Source organism: Stenella coeruleoalba, assembly GCF_951394435.1.
Source record: "Stenella coeruleoalba genome assembly, chromosome: 13".
Classification (NCBI taxonomy): Eukaryota; Metazoa; Chordata; class Mammalia; order Artiodactyla; family Delphinidae; genus Stenella; species Stenella coeruleoalba.
The window spans coordinates 56,842,022-56,854,197 of NC_137159.1; the positions used below are offsets into that span (position 1 = coordinate 56,842,022).

Below are 12,176 nucleotides of genomic sequence, written 5' to 3' on the forward strand. Positions count from 1 at the left end.
ACCCCTGCATTGGGTTAAACCTCCATTCTTTACGGACCAAGGAAAAGTATTTTTCCCTGTCCCTCACTGGAGAATTGTGGAATTATAGAGGAGGCTTTGCACACGATTAGACCACGAAATTTGAAGGAGGGCTAAACTTACCTGGGCTTAGGAAAGCTTTTCTAGGAATATTGCCCTGGCAAAGGTGAGGTATTCTCATCAGATTTATTAGCCAAGAGAGAAAAGCTTACTTTAATGTTCGCAGTGGCCCCGTAAGTTATTTCTCTCTATCTGCCGTGGAGGAAAGTAATTAAATTATTGATGTTTGTTGGCCCCTACATGCAACTCCTTTTTCATTTATGTTGTTCATACATCCAATGTAAATATTCCAGACTTCAAGTAAATCAGTGACTCAGGACCAAAGATATATTAGTTTGACTAGCGATGCCAATGTTTTCATTCCCTCCAAGAAAAGTGGTATGGACTGATTTTATCTGCTGCCAACATTAATCCCAGTGTGATTAAGTTCAGAATATTTAAGTATGTATTTCCAGGGTTTGAAAATTCCCCTCCCTAGGATTGCTTCAGGAATGTAAACCAATCTTTCTTTAATTACCACGCTCTAAACAATATTGAAGGGTAAATACAAAGGCCCTCCTATCCCATTACTGACCCTGTGTGCAGCCTGCCTGGCACAGAGGGGGAAATGGGGTGGCCAGGAAGAAGGACTGGAGATCTGTGTTCCTGAAGTCACGCTCTAAATGTGATCTTGGAAAAAAAAAGTCTTATCTCTCCATTCCACTTCTATTCTGGGGCTCCTTGTTCTGGGGTCAGATGACTTCCATCTGAGAGTCTATACTAGGCTGATATCATATAAAACATTATTGGGCATTTTGCACTCTTCTCCTCCCCCCAAAATACTTCATGATCCAAATATTTGGTGAAAATATTTCCAGATTATATTGAAAGCAATAAAGTGGATTAAAAACAAAGAAATCTGTTGAAATAAGATTTAGAAAATGTCATTCTGGAAACTTTGGAGAACACCTCAATGAAATTTTAATAAGAACATTCTTTGGTGTTCCCTTAACTGACAAAGCACTTAGAGATGATCCTTCTTCTATCTGAGATATTAGGGAAAGAGCACAGGGTGTTGGTTTCCACAGATAACTGTTCATTTCACTTTGCAACCTTGATAAACTTTGCAACAGAACTGCTAAGAAGCAGAGAATCCAGTGATTTGAGATCTCTCTGAAGAGAAAGTATAAATTGTGCTTTGCGAGCCACTGATGGAATAATTTAGGACAAATCCTTTCTTGTTCCCGTTTAAGATGGCGGCAAAAAGACATTTTTCAGGGGCTACTGCAACATACTTGAGTGGCTTTGATTTGCAGTGTGAAGCTTGGAGATCACACTAACCTGGACAGGAGGAAAGCTTGATGTTGCAGAGAAGTTGTTTTACTTCTTGGTACTTACATGTGTAGTACAACACGGCGCTTCCAGTGTTCTTAATAAAGGGCTTCCTCAGTGAATTAGTTGGGTGGGGATCTCTGTTTCACCACCAAAACTTTTAAACTATTTACTCCTTCGACAAGCTGTAGCAAAGTAATAAAATAGTCCAACTGGGAAAACACCCAAAACAGCATGTCTGCTTTAACGAAAATATTTTGGATCTTTTAATGATATGAAATTGCTGTTCATCTCCTTTTATTACTTAAAAAATGCTTTAGGGTTTTCATTTTCTTATGGACAAAAGGGGAAATAGCCAAATATAGTCATTAAAAAATTTTTTTATTGGAGTATAGTAGACTTACAATGTTGTGTTAGTTTCTGCTGTACAGCAACATGTGTCAGTTATACATATACATATATCCACTCTTTTTTAGATTATTTTCCCATATAGGCCATTACGGAGTATTGAGTAGAGTTCCCTGTGCTGTATAGTAGGTCCTTACTAGTTATCTATTTTATATATAGTAGTGTGTATATGTCAATCCCAGTCTCCCAATTTATCTCTCCCCCCAGCCCCCCACCCCGCTTCCCCCCACCGCCCCGGCAACCATAAGTTTGTTTTCTACATCTGTGACTCAATTTCTATTTTGTAAATAAGTTCATTTGTACCATTTTTTCTTTTAGATCCCACATATAAGTGACATCTTATGATATTTGTCTTTCTCTGTCTGACTTACTTCACTTAGTATGACAATCTCTAGGTCCATCTATGTTGCTGCAAATGGCATTATTTTGTTCTTTTTTATGGCAAATGTCATTTTTGAGGAGAATAAAGGGGCATGGGTCATTGCATAATTCCAAAACAAATGACACATTGTTTAATGCATGCAAGGAATGAGATAATGGGAGAATTTAATTACTTGGCAAAATGCTTAATGTAATAAAATAAGAGGAGAGAATTGGCTTTAGGATGAGGACATGTCCACAAGTATCGTGGTGCAAGTGGTTCATGCTGTCTGTTTTTGTCCAGTGTTTCAGGGAATTTACAAGCAAACTGACAGTTTTAAATTTCTGCCTTTCCCCCATGTCCTACTACTTAGTCCACACAAATGCCTCCCAGTCTTGGTGTCAAATAAAGGCAGTCTCACTTGACTCTGGGGGATTATTAAATAATCTTTCCATACGTAGAGAGCTTGCGCAGAGCCCCCAGGCCTGGAATCTCTTTGGTTTACTTCATGAAAATGTTTTCTTCCTCCTTTTGAGCAAGATAGGCTTTAGCCAGTTTGAAAATAGTTTTGCAGTTGGTTTGTAATGTCTTTTTTATTCTGATGGCTTAGGAGACATACAGACACATACGTTTAGTGCGTGAATTCTTTCTACTTCTGGACATTACATCATTATTATTATTATTCGGTATTGGTAACATGGCTGTAGTCAAATGTATACACAGAGGAAGTAAGTATTAAAAATGAATTTAGAATTTTATGGGAACATTAGGGTGTTGGTGAGGATGCTGCAGGGAGATGCCTTCTATACTGTGGATCACATTTTCCTGTTTCAGTTTGGGTTGTATTTCCAATTAAAACAGACTCCTGAGCTTTGTTAAGTTTGTGTTTAGATTCTGAGCCTGGGTTTGGCTAATTTTTCTTGGTGACAACTCTGCTATAGTCCCTAACATTTGATTTTAGCCACCACCAGCTGTAGTGTGAGCTGGCAACCTCAGCATTGGGACAGTGCACTGAGACTCCTTGGCTCAAAACATGTATATAAATATTTACACAAATATTTCAGATTTCCAAACTGCTGTGCCTACCTTACCCTCTTTCCCCAATTTCCTACTACTTTAAATATGTTCTTTCCTGGCAAAACAAATTTTATGAGGGCAAGATTTGGTTTCTCTGCTAGACTTTCAGAAACTTTACAGAGAATAAAAGTTTAATGAGTTTTGCTCTTTATGAGAAAAATTCCAATAATGGAAATGGCAGGTTTCTATAGTTACACATTACGTTTTACACATTTAACAAGAGCAAAGCTCTTAAGCGAGAAGGAACATAAATTGTTTTTATTACTATTCATATAATATTACTTCCCACTCACAATAAAACACATTAAAGTTTAATCAACTAGTTAGCAAATGCACCTAACGATAATTCTCCAATCATGCTGTTCATATTTAGATCTCCACTCTGATGTTTCTTTCTTTGTTCAGAGGCTAAAAAAACGCCTTCCTTCAACATTGTGTTGGTGTACCATTTTCACAGGCTAATACCATACAGAAAATTAGTTCCCATAAATTATAATTAAATAGTTTTTCAGGCTTCTTGTGCAATCATCTATAATTAATATGCAACATAAATTTCAATGAGTAGAATAGTAAATAAGTTTTAATACTCAAACTATGAAATTGGGGCAAAACTTTCCGTATGTCCCTAAAATCTTAGGTTTTCAGTCACTGGTGGATTTTGTGAACTATACCTTTATCAACAAAGTAGAGACTTCTAATCTAGGATAATGGTTCTCAGTCAGAGGCAATTTGGCCCCTTGCCCAGAGGATAAGTGGCAATGTTGGAAATTTTTTGGCTGTCGTAACTGGGGGGTGCTACTGGCACCTAATGAGTAGAGGCCAGGGATGCTGCTAAACATTCCTACTAAGGCACAAGCCAGCCCTGCCCCCGCTTCCCAGCACAGAGACACACACACCAAAAAATCCTTAGGTCCAAGGTGTAAATAGAGCCATGATTGAGAAATCTTCATCTAAGACAATATCACAAAATCATTTTGTAATAAATAAGTTGGGCAACCAAGATACGTTAACTTAAGTATTAAAAGTTATTCCTTCAGTTTTGGAACCAAGTAAGATACTATTGATTGTATATGAATTTTAATTTAATGTCTTGGTCAGGGAGGAAAATGTAGAACAATGAAGAAAAATAAATAAATAACCATAGCATTTTGTTTACATTAGTAGATCAAACTTGTTTTCAAGTGTAAATTCTCCCAGGGTTCTTTGAGTCAGCTTGAGTAGATACCTAAGTAGAAGAAAATGTCTGTAACTCTGTGTGACAGGCTCTTGAAAGCTCTGTTGAAGAGCTATAACTGAAGAGAAAATGTGTTGTAACATAGGTTCTTGGAATAGAAGTAGTTGTCAAGACTGAAAAGGTTATTTCATTAAATCTTACTCATCCTCAAAGGGTTACAGATTTCCTCTCCTTCCCCAAATAAAAGTAATAGATATCTTTTTTCCCTAAAGCTCTTAAAGAGCAAAGTATTTTAACATTTCTTGATTGTTCTACATAATCATTATCAATACGTACTTAAATGTTTTTAAGAAATTGTACTTCTAAACAACTCTGAAGTTTCAGATAAAATGCTCCTCAGATACAGAATATTAAAACTCAGTTTCCTCACAAACAAATCTAATTCCATAGAATACATTCTGCATGGAGGCAAGGACCTTGGCTGCCGTGAAATTAGCTTTGGTTCCCAACACCTGGAGCAGTCCATCGTGCATAAAATGAATTCAGGAAATATTAGTGAAATTAACACACTGAAACTAGTTGTGCCAGTCTGTGGACTATTCTGTAAATGTGCCTATATTTAAGCAAGTAAAATATGCATTCAGAAGGGCTACTTAGAATTAGAAGCAGTATCAAAGAGCCTACAGATTTTGTTATATATTCAAAAAGCCTAGAATGAGCAAGTCTAAGGTAGTGGCTTCCCTAACCCGAAACTTTTTTAAGTGCTAGTGGCTCGTATTTGCCGTTGAGACCACTTTTTCTCACTTCCTTTACCCAGAAATGTCGTGCGGGTTGTAAGGCTGTAGACATTACTGCAGTGACGTAACAGCATAACTTACACTCGTTGCTACAACATCCCCACCCGGTGTACTGTAGAGTGACAGCTGCCACCAGCATGGCATATGCTTACACAAAACAAAGCCTCACCCAAACCAGAAACACGCTAATGCCTTCAAAAGTATTTTATCCAGGGCTTCCCTGGTGGCGCAGTGGTTGAGAGTCCGCCTGCCGATGCAGGGGACACGGGTTCGTGCCCCGGTCCGGGAAGATCCCACATGCCGCGGAGCGGCTGGGCCCGTGAGCCATGGCCGCTGAGCCTGCGCGTCAGGAGCCTGTGCTCTGCAACGGGAGAGGCCACAACAGTGAGAAGCCCGCGTACCGCAAAAAAAAAAAAAAAAAAAAAAAGTATTTTATCCATTTTAACATTTATTCCTTTGGCTCTTTTAAGAGTTTAATTTAGGTATTCAGTTTTGAAGTGCATTTAATTAATTTTATTTTTCCACCTGCACAAATTGTAACTCAAAGCAGACTAGGAGCAATTAGAACTTACTTGGGTACTTCATCTGAAATGAGTGAATGGACAATACCTTCACTCCTGAAGTTATAACTTCTACCTATACTCCTACCTTTTAACTCCAGTCCAGCCTTCTCAAGCAGCTCTAATGCTACTTCTCTAACTTTATCCTGGAAAACTCTATTTGGGTCTCCATTGGTTTCCAGTTATACTTGCCTGGAGGTAAACTCACTGTATTTTCCCCCACCCAAACCTGATTTTCTACCTTTAAATTTCACCTAAGTGAATTGATTTTCTGTTTCTTTAAATGGCAGAGCCTGCAAATCACAATTCAGTATGTATCCACTATTCAGCCTTGTTTCTCAGCAGATTACGATTTCCATCACTAAGAAACAGATTAAGTTTTTCAGGACTCATGCTTATATTCTGTTGTTGATTACTCGTCACATGGTTAGCAATTGGCCATTTAAAAAAAATTAGGCAGAATATAAAATTAATGCACAGAAATCTCTTGCATTCCTATACACTAATGATGAAAAATCTGAAAGTGGAATTAAGAAAACACTCCCATTTACCATTGCAACAAAAAGAATAAAATAGAAATAAACCTACCTAAGGAGACAAAAGACCTGTATGCAGAAAATTATAAGACACTGATGAAAGAAATTAAAGGTGATAAAAATAGATGGAGAGATATACCATGCTCTTGGATTGAAAGAATCAACGTTGTGAAAATGACTCTACTACCCAAAGCAATCTACAGATTCAGTGCAATCCCTATCAAACTACCACTGGCATTTTTCACAGAACTAGAACAAAAAATTTTACAATTTGTATGGAAACACAAAAGACCCCGAATAGCGAAAGCAATCTTGAGAAAGATAAATGGAGCTAGAGGAATCAGGCTCCCAGACTTCAGCCTGTACTACAAAGCTACAGTAATCAAGACAGTGTGGTACTGGCACAAAAACAGAAATATAGATCAATGGAACAGGATAGAAAGCCCATAGATAAACCCACACACATATGGTCACCTTATCTTTGATAAAGGAGGCAAGAATATACAATGTAGAAAAGACAGCCTCTTCAATAAGTGGAGCTGGGAAAACTGGACAGCTACATGTAAAAGAATGAAATTAGAACACTCCCTAACACCGTACACAAAAATAAACTCAAAATGGATTAAAGACCAAAATGTAAGGCCAGACACTATCAAACTCTTAGAGGAAGACATAGGCAGAACACTCTATAACATAAATCACAGCAAGATCCTTTTTCACCCATCTCCTAGAGAAATGGAAATAAAAATAAACAAATAAGACCTAATGAAACTTAAAAGCTTTTGCACAGCAAAGGAAACCATAAACAAGATGAAAAGACAACCCTCAGAATGGGAGAAAATATTTGCAAATGAGGCAACTGACAAAGGATTAATCTCCAAAATTTACAAGCAGCTCATGCAGCTCAATATCAAAAAAACAAACAACCCAATCCAAACATGGGCAGAAGACCTAAATAGACATTTCTCCAAAGAAGATATACAGATTGCCAGCAAACACATGAAAGAATGCTCAACATCATTAATCATTAGAGAAATGCAGATCAGAACTACAATGCATATCATCTCACACCAGTCAGAATGGCCATCATCAAAAAATCTACAAACAATAAATGCTGGAGAGGGTGTGGAGAAAAGGGAACCCTCTTGCACTGTTGGTGGGAATGTAAATTGATACAGCTACTATGGAGAACAGTATGGAGATTCCTTAAAAAACTAAAAATAGAGGGCTTCCCTGGTGGCGCAGTGGTTAAGAATCCGCCTGCCAATGCAGGAGACACGGGTTCAAGCCCTGGTCTGGGAAGATTCTACATGCCGCGGAGCAACTAAGCCCACGAGCCACAACTACTGAGCCTAAGTGCCACAACTACTGAAGCCCGTGCGGGTAGAGCCCATGCTCTGCAACAAGAGAAACCACCACAATGAGAAGCCTGCGCACCACAATGAAGAGTAGCACCTGCTCGCCACATCCAGAGAAAAGCCCGTGTGCAGCAATGAAGACACAACACAGCCAAAAATAAAAAACAACAACAACAAAACCCAAAAAAACTAAAAACAGAACTACTATACAACCCAGCAATCTCACTACTGGGCATATACCCTGAGAAAACCATAATTCACAAAGAGTCATGTACCACTGTGTTCATTGCAGCTCTATTTACAATAGCCAGGACATGGAAGCAACCTAACTGTCCGTTGACAGATGAATGGATAAAGAAGATGTGGTACATATATACAATGGAATATTACTCAGCCACAAAAAGAAATGAACTTGAGTTATTTGTAGTGAGGTGGATGGACCTAGAGTCTGTCACACAGAGTGAAGTAAGTCAGAAAGAGAAAAACAAATACCGTATGCTAACACATATAAATGGAATCTAAAAAAAAAAATGCTGATGAAGAACCTAGGAGCAAGATGGGAATAAAGATGCAGACCTACTAGAGAATGGACTTGAGGACACAGGGAGAGGGAAGGGTAAGCTGGGACAATGTGAGAGAGAGATAGTGTATATATGGACACATATACACCACCAAATGTAAACTAGGTAGCTAGTGGGAAGCAGTCGCATAGCACAGGGAGATCAGCCCGGTGCTTTGTGACCAGCTAGAAGGGTGGGATAGGGAGGGTGGGAGGGAGGGAGACACTAGAGGGAAGAGATATGGGGATATATGTATATGTATAACTGATTCACTTTGTTATAAAGCAGAAACTAACACACCATTGTTAAGAAATTATACTCCAATAAAAATGTTAAAAAAGTAAAAAAAAAATAATAAAATAAAATTAGGAAAACATTGGCTGTCAGGTAAAAGATCCCCTAGATCTTTAATATTGGTTTATGAATATTTGCTGCTATGAGGAACGTTATAGGAAAGCTAAAGTTCTGCCAAGTTACTTTCAGTTAAAGTCCATGCGGACAAAATATAGTCAATAATAATACTTGACATTGGTCCAGGATAGTTTCCCATTAATTTTTGAATTGCAATATACTCTGAGAACTACGGTGAAAAACTTAGTTTAATCCACTTTACACGTTTGGAAAGGCAGGTACGCAAAGACTGTGCTTTTTTTTTTTTTTTCCCAGAAGAGGTGTTTTTTCTTTATTGGGAAGTCAGATGATCAGAGGTCCTCTGTCTCCAGTGAAATACTGAGGCTGAAGGAACATGCCATACCACATTTCTTTGCATCCTGTGCTCTGTCCCAAGGTAGAGGGAACCCACAAACACCCACCCTCTAGCCCTCCCCACTGCCAGTCTTAAGGCCTTTCCCCAGTACCCCCCAAAAGATGACGCCCACACCACAAAGTTAGGCCTGGCAAAAAGCCAAGCATAGAAAGCCTCAGTAACTCTTGGTGGAACCAAAGCCAGAGAAGCCCATCACAGCTGCCACCTCATCATCCTCCTCAAATGTCAAGTCCTCCTCAGCCCTCCTTTTCTTCTTCTCCTTCTGTTTCTCTTTCTTGTAGGCTTTGGCCTTTTCCTCCTCTGAGTTCCTTCACCCTTTCCTCGAAATCATAATCCTTCTGCTTCTCTTTGTTTTCTTCTTGTGGACTTCAAAACGTTTCGTCACCTGATCCAAAGTGGAACGTTCCACACGCGTAGACATGCCCAGGTTTCGCTGATGTTTCTTTCCATTAATGTGATCCAGGAAGTTGATGGAGTCTTTCACCACACAGTCACAGACATTGCAATAGTATCCTCCCATCTCAGACTGTGGGGTGGTCTTGGTAATGACGGTTGTCTTTCCAAGTTTGGATTCCAGGTCCACCTTGGAGTCCCGATGCCGGAGAAGCTCTCACGTGACTGGCTGCACTGGTTTTCCATCCTTCTTTTCTCTCTCTTCTGTGAGCCTCTTCTCAGTGAGCTTCTCATATTCATCTTTGGCCCACTTTCGGCGAAAGTCCAAGTTTTTTGTCCCACTGCCCGACGCCATCTTCACTGCGAATTCAGACTGGTTTTTAAGAGTCGTCCAACAAATTGAGAGGAAGAACCAAGATTCAGTTCAATTCAGTGTCTCTTCTAAATCCTATTGCTTTCCATCTTTGAAAAATTGTGCTGAGTGGGAATTTAGGATTAATTTTGTTTTTATGTAGTCCTCTGAATATACCATGCTCCTTCCTGTCTCAAAGCCTTTGCACGTGACATTTTCCTGCTTGAAATGTTCCCTGCTTTCTCCCAGTCTCATTTCCCTTCAGCTAATCAAACTGCCTTCATTTTCAGATCCCGGTCCCAGCATCTTTTCTTTAGGGAGCCTTCAGTTACATCCTGTATTAACTCAGATGCTTGCTGTAGATATCGGTAATATTTTCAAAACATGTCACAGTGTTCTGTTTTTCAGTTTGTGTGTGTGTGATTATTTGTGTCATGACTTTGTTTTCCCCTTAGACCGTAAGCACTATAAGAGCAGAGCTTGGGTTGATTTTGTTCTCCATTGTATCTGCAGGGGAAAGTATGCCTAGTACATACTAGAAAAATTAAATTTATAAAGGTATACGATACTTGAATAAAGATAATATTCTAAAGGAAATTGTATTTAAATTGTAGAAGAAACATAAATAGAAAGAAATAAAGAATATAAGAAAAAAGTGTTATGAGCGGAAATTAGCTCCTAAAAGTCCTGAGACCAAAGGAACCACCTCCATTGAAATTTTCTTAAACCTGGGAGTGGTTCTATAAGTTGCTTTCTGTTATTTACTTATATGACTACAACAGTAAATGTTAGAGCGTGCTTACCATAAGTTTTAGCATCCTATGTCTGCCTGGAGATTGTGATCACTAATTAGTAAATAATGGGTGCCTTTGGGGTACAGGGCACTAAGTGAGGCATTTTATGGAAATCAGAGTAGACACTCCTTTAGCATGAAGTTGTGCTCTGCATCTCTGGGAATGTACACCGTATACTAGAAAAGAGGTGAGGGGTGAAGAGAGGGTCAGAAAAGGATTTTAAAAAATGTTAAGGAACTGTTTACTTAGATTAACTTGCCCTGTCACTACCATATAGTTTCCATGTTTAATTTTTTATTTCCATCAATGAAATTCTCTTCAAAAAGTGTCATTTCTTTCCCCAGTTGACCTGAGTAGAATTCTCCGACCAGTGTTTATTGAGTGTTTAGTATGTGCGAAACACTTACTAGGTCATAGAAAGATAAGACACATTCCTATCCTCCAGAGAGCTTGCAGACTCTGAGAGACAGAGGAATAAACTGTGGCAGCGTGATAGGTTTTGAGACATGGGGGCGCCGTGGGTATGATGAGGGCACAGAGGAAGAGTACTCACAGTGATTCTGTGAGTTTCCTAAGGAAAGTGAGGATTAAACTTATTCTTGAATAACTCACAGTGATTCTGTAAGTTTCCTAAGGAAAATGAGGATTAAGCTTGTTCTTGAATAACCAGCAAGAGTTGGGCACGTGAAGAAGGAAGAAAGAAGAACAGGCAGTTTAGAAAGAGGGAAAAGTATGGGCAAAAGGACGGAGGAGTGAAAGACTGAGGAGTAGAGTGTTTTTTCAGGGGGTAGCAGGGCCATTGGGAAGCATCTTGACTGTCTTCATAGGATGGTTGGATTTTATTCTGGAGGTGGCAAGAATCATCTGAAGAATTTTAAATAGCGAGTGAGGGAGATACGTCATCACTTGGTGACTGATTAGACAGATAAGATTCAGGACGGATTGTAGAATAATTCTTTAGATTCTGATTTGGGCAAGACAGCACGGAAGGAGGAGTAGGTCTGATGGGTAGATAATGAATTGTTTTTTCTCATTAAACTAAACCTGTAGCATATCCAAGTGGAGACCAGGATAAACAGATCTGGAGACCAGGAAAACATTTAGGGCTACAAACAGACAGATATTTACAAATAGATTATTATAAAGGTGGTAGTTGAAAACAGAGGTATGAATGAGATGTTCTTAGCAAGCACACCCAGGGAGAGGAGAAATTATCCCCATTTGTGTCTTGTGTTGAGAATATTTTGGTTTTGCCATGCAGCATTTATTCATCTTACTCCTTGAAAAAGTACCTGTATTTCCTTTGGGTTGCTACATCTATCTAACGTTTATTGCAAATGCTTGAGGCTAATCCTGTGATCAGCTCTAGCGGTGGCCATGTAAGTAGGCATAAGTCAATTGGCTAATTCCATTCCTCTGGCCTCAGTCATTGGCTCATTGATGGGAATGTGACTGAAAACAGGCAGAAACAGGACATATTTGAACTATTGGTGGTGGTAGGAGGATTCTCTCTTTTCTTCTGGACTTGAATCTGGAGGATGTTGATCTAGGAGTTCTTGATCTAGGAGTTGTCGGGGGCTACCTTGAATAGCGTGAGAACAAAACCAACACCAAAGAAGCCAGAGCCAGGAGACGGAGAAAAACAGTCATG

General features: G+C 39.1%; 1 pseudogene across 1 annotated transcript; it reads right to left on the bottom strand.

Moving 5' to 3' along the window:
* Positions 1 to 9,061: 9,061 nt before the first annotated feature.
* LOC307196324 (zinc finger matrin-type protein 2-like) lies at positions 9,062 to 9,789 on the bottom strand (annotated as a pseudogene). Its single transcript has one exon. The product of its transcript is annotated as a zinc finger matrin-type protein 2-like (transcript).
* Positions 9,790 to 12,176: the final 2,387 nt, after the last annotated feature.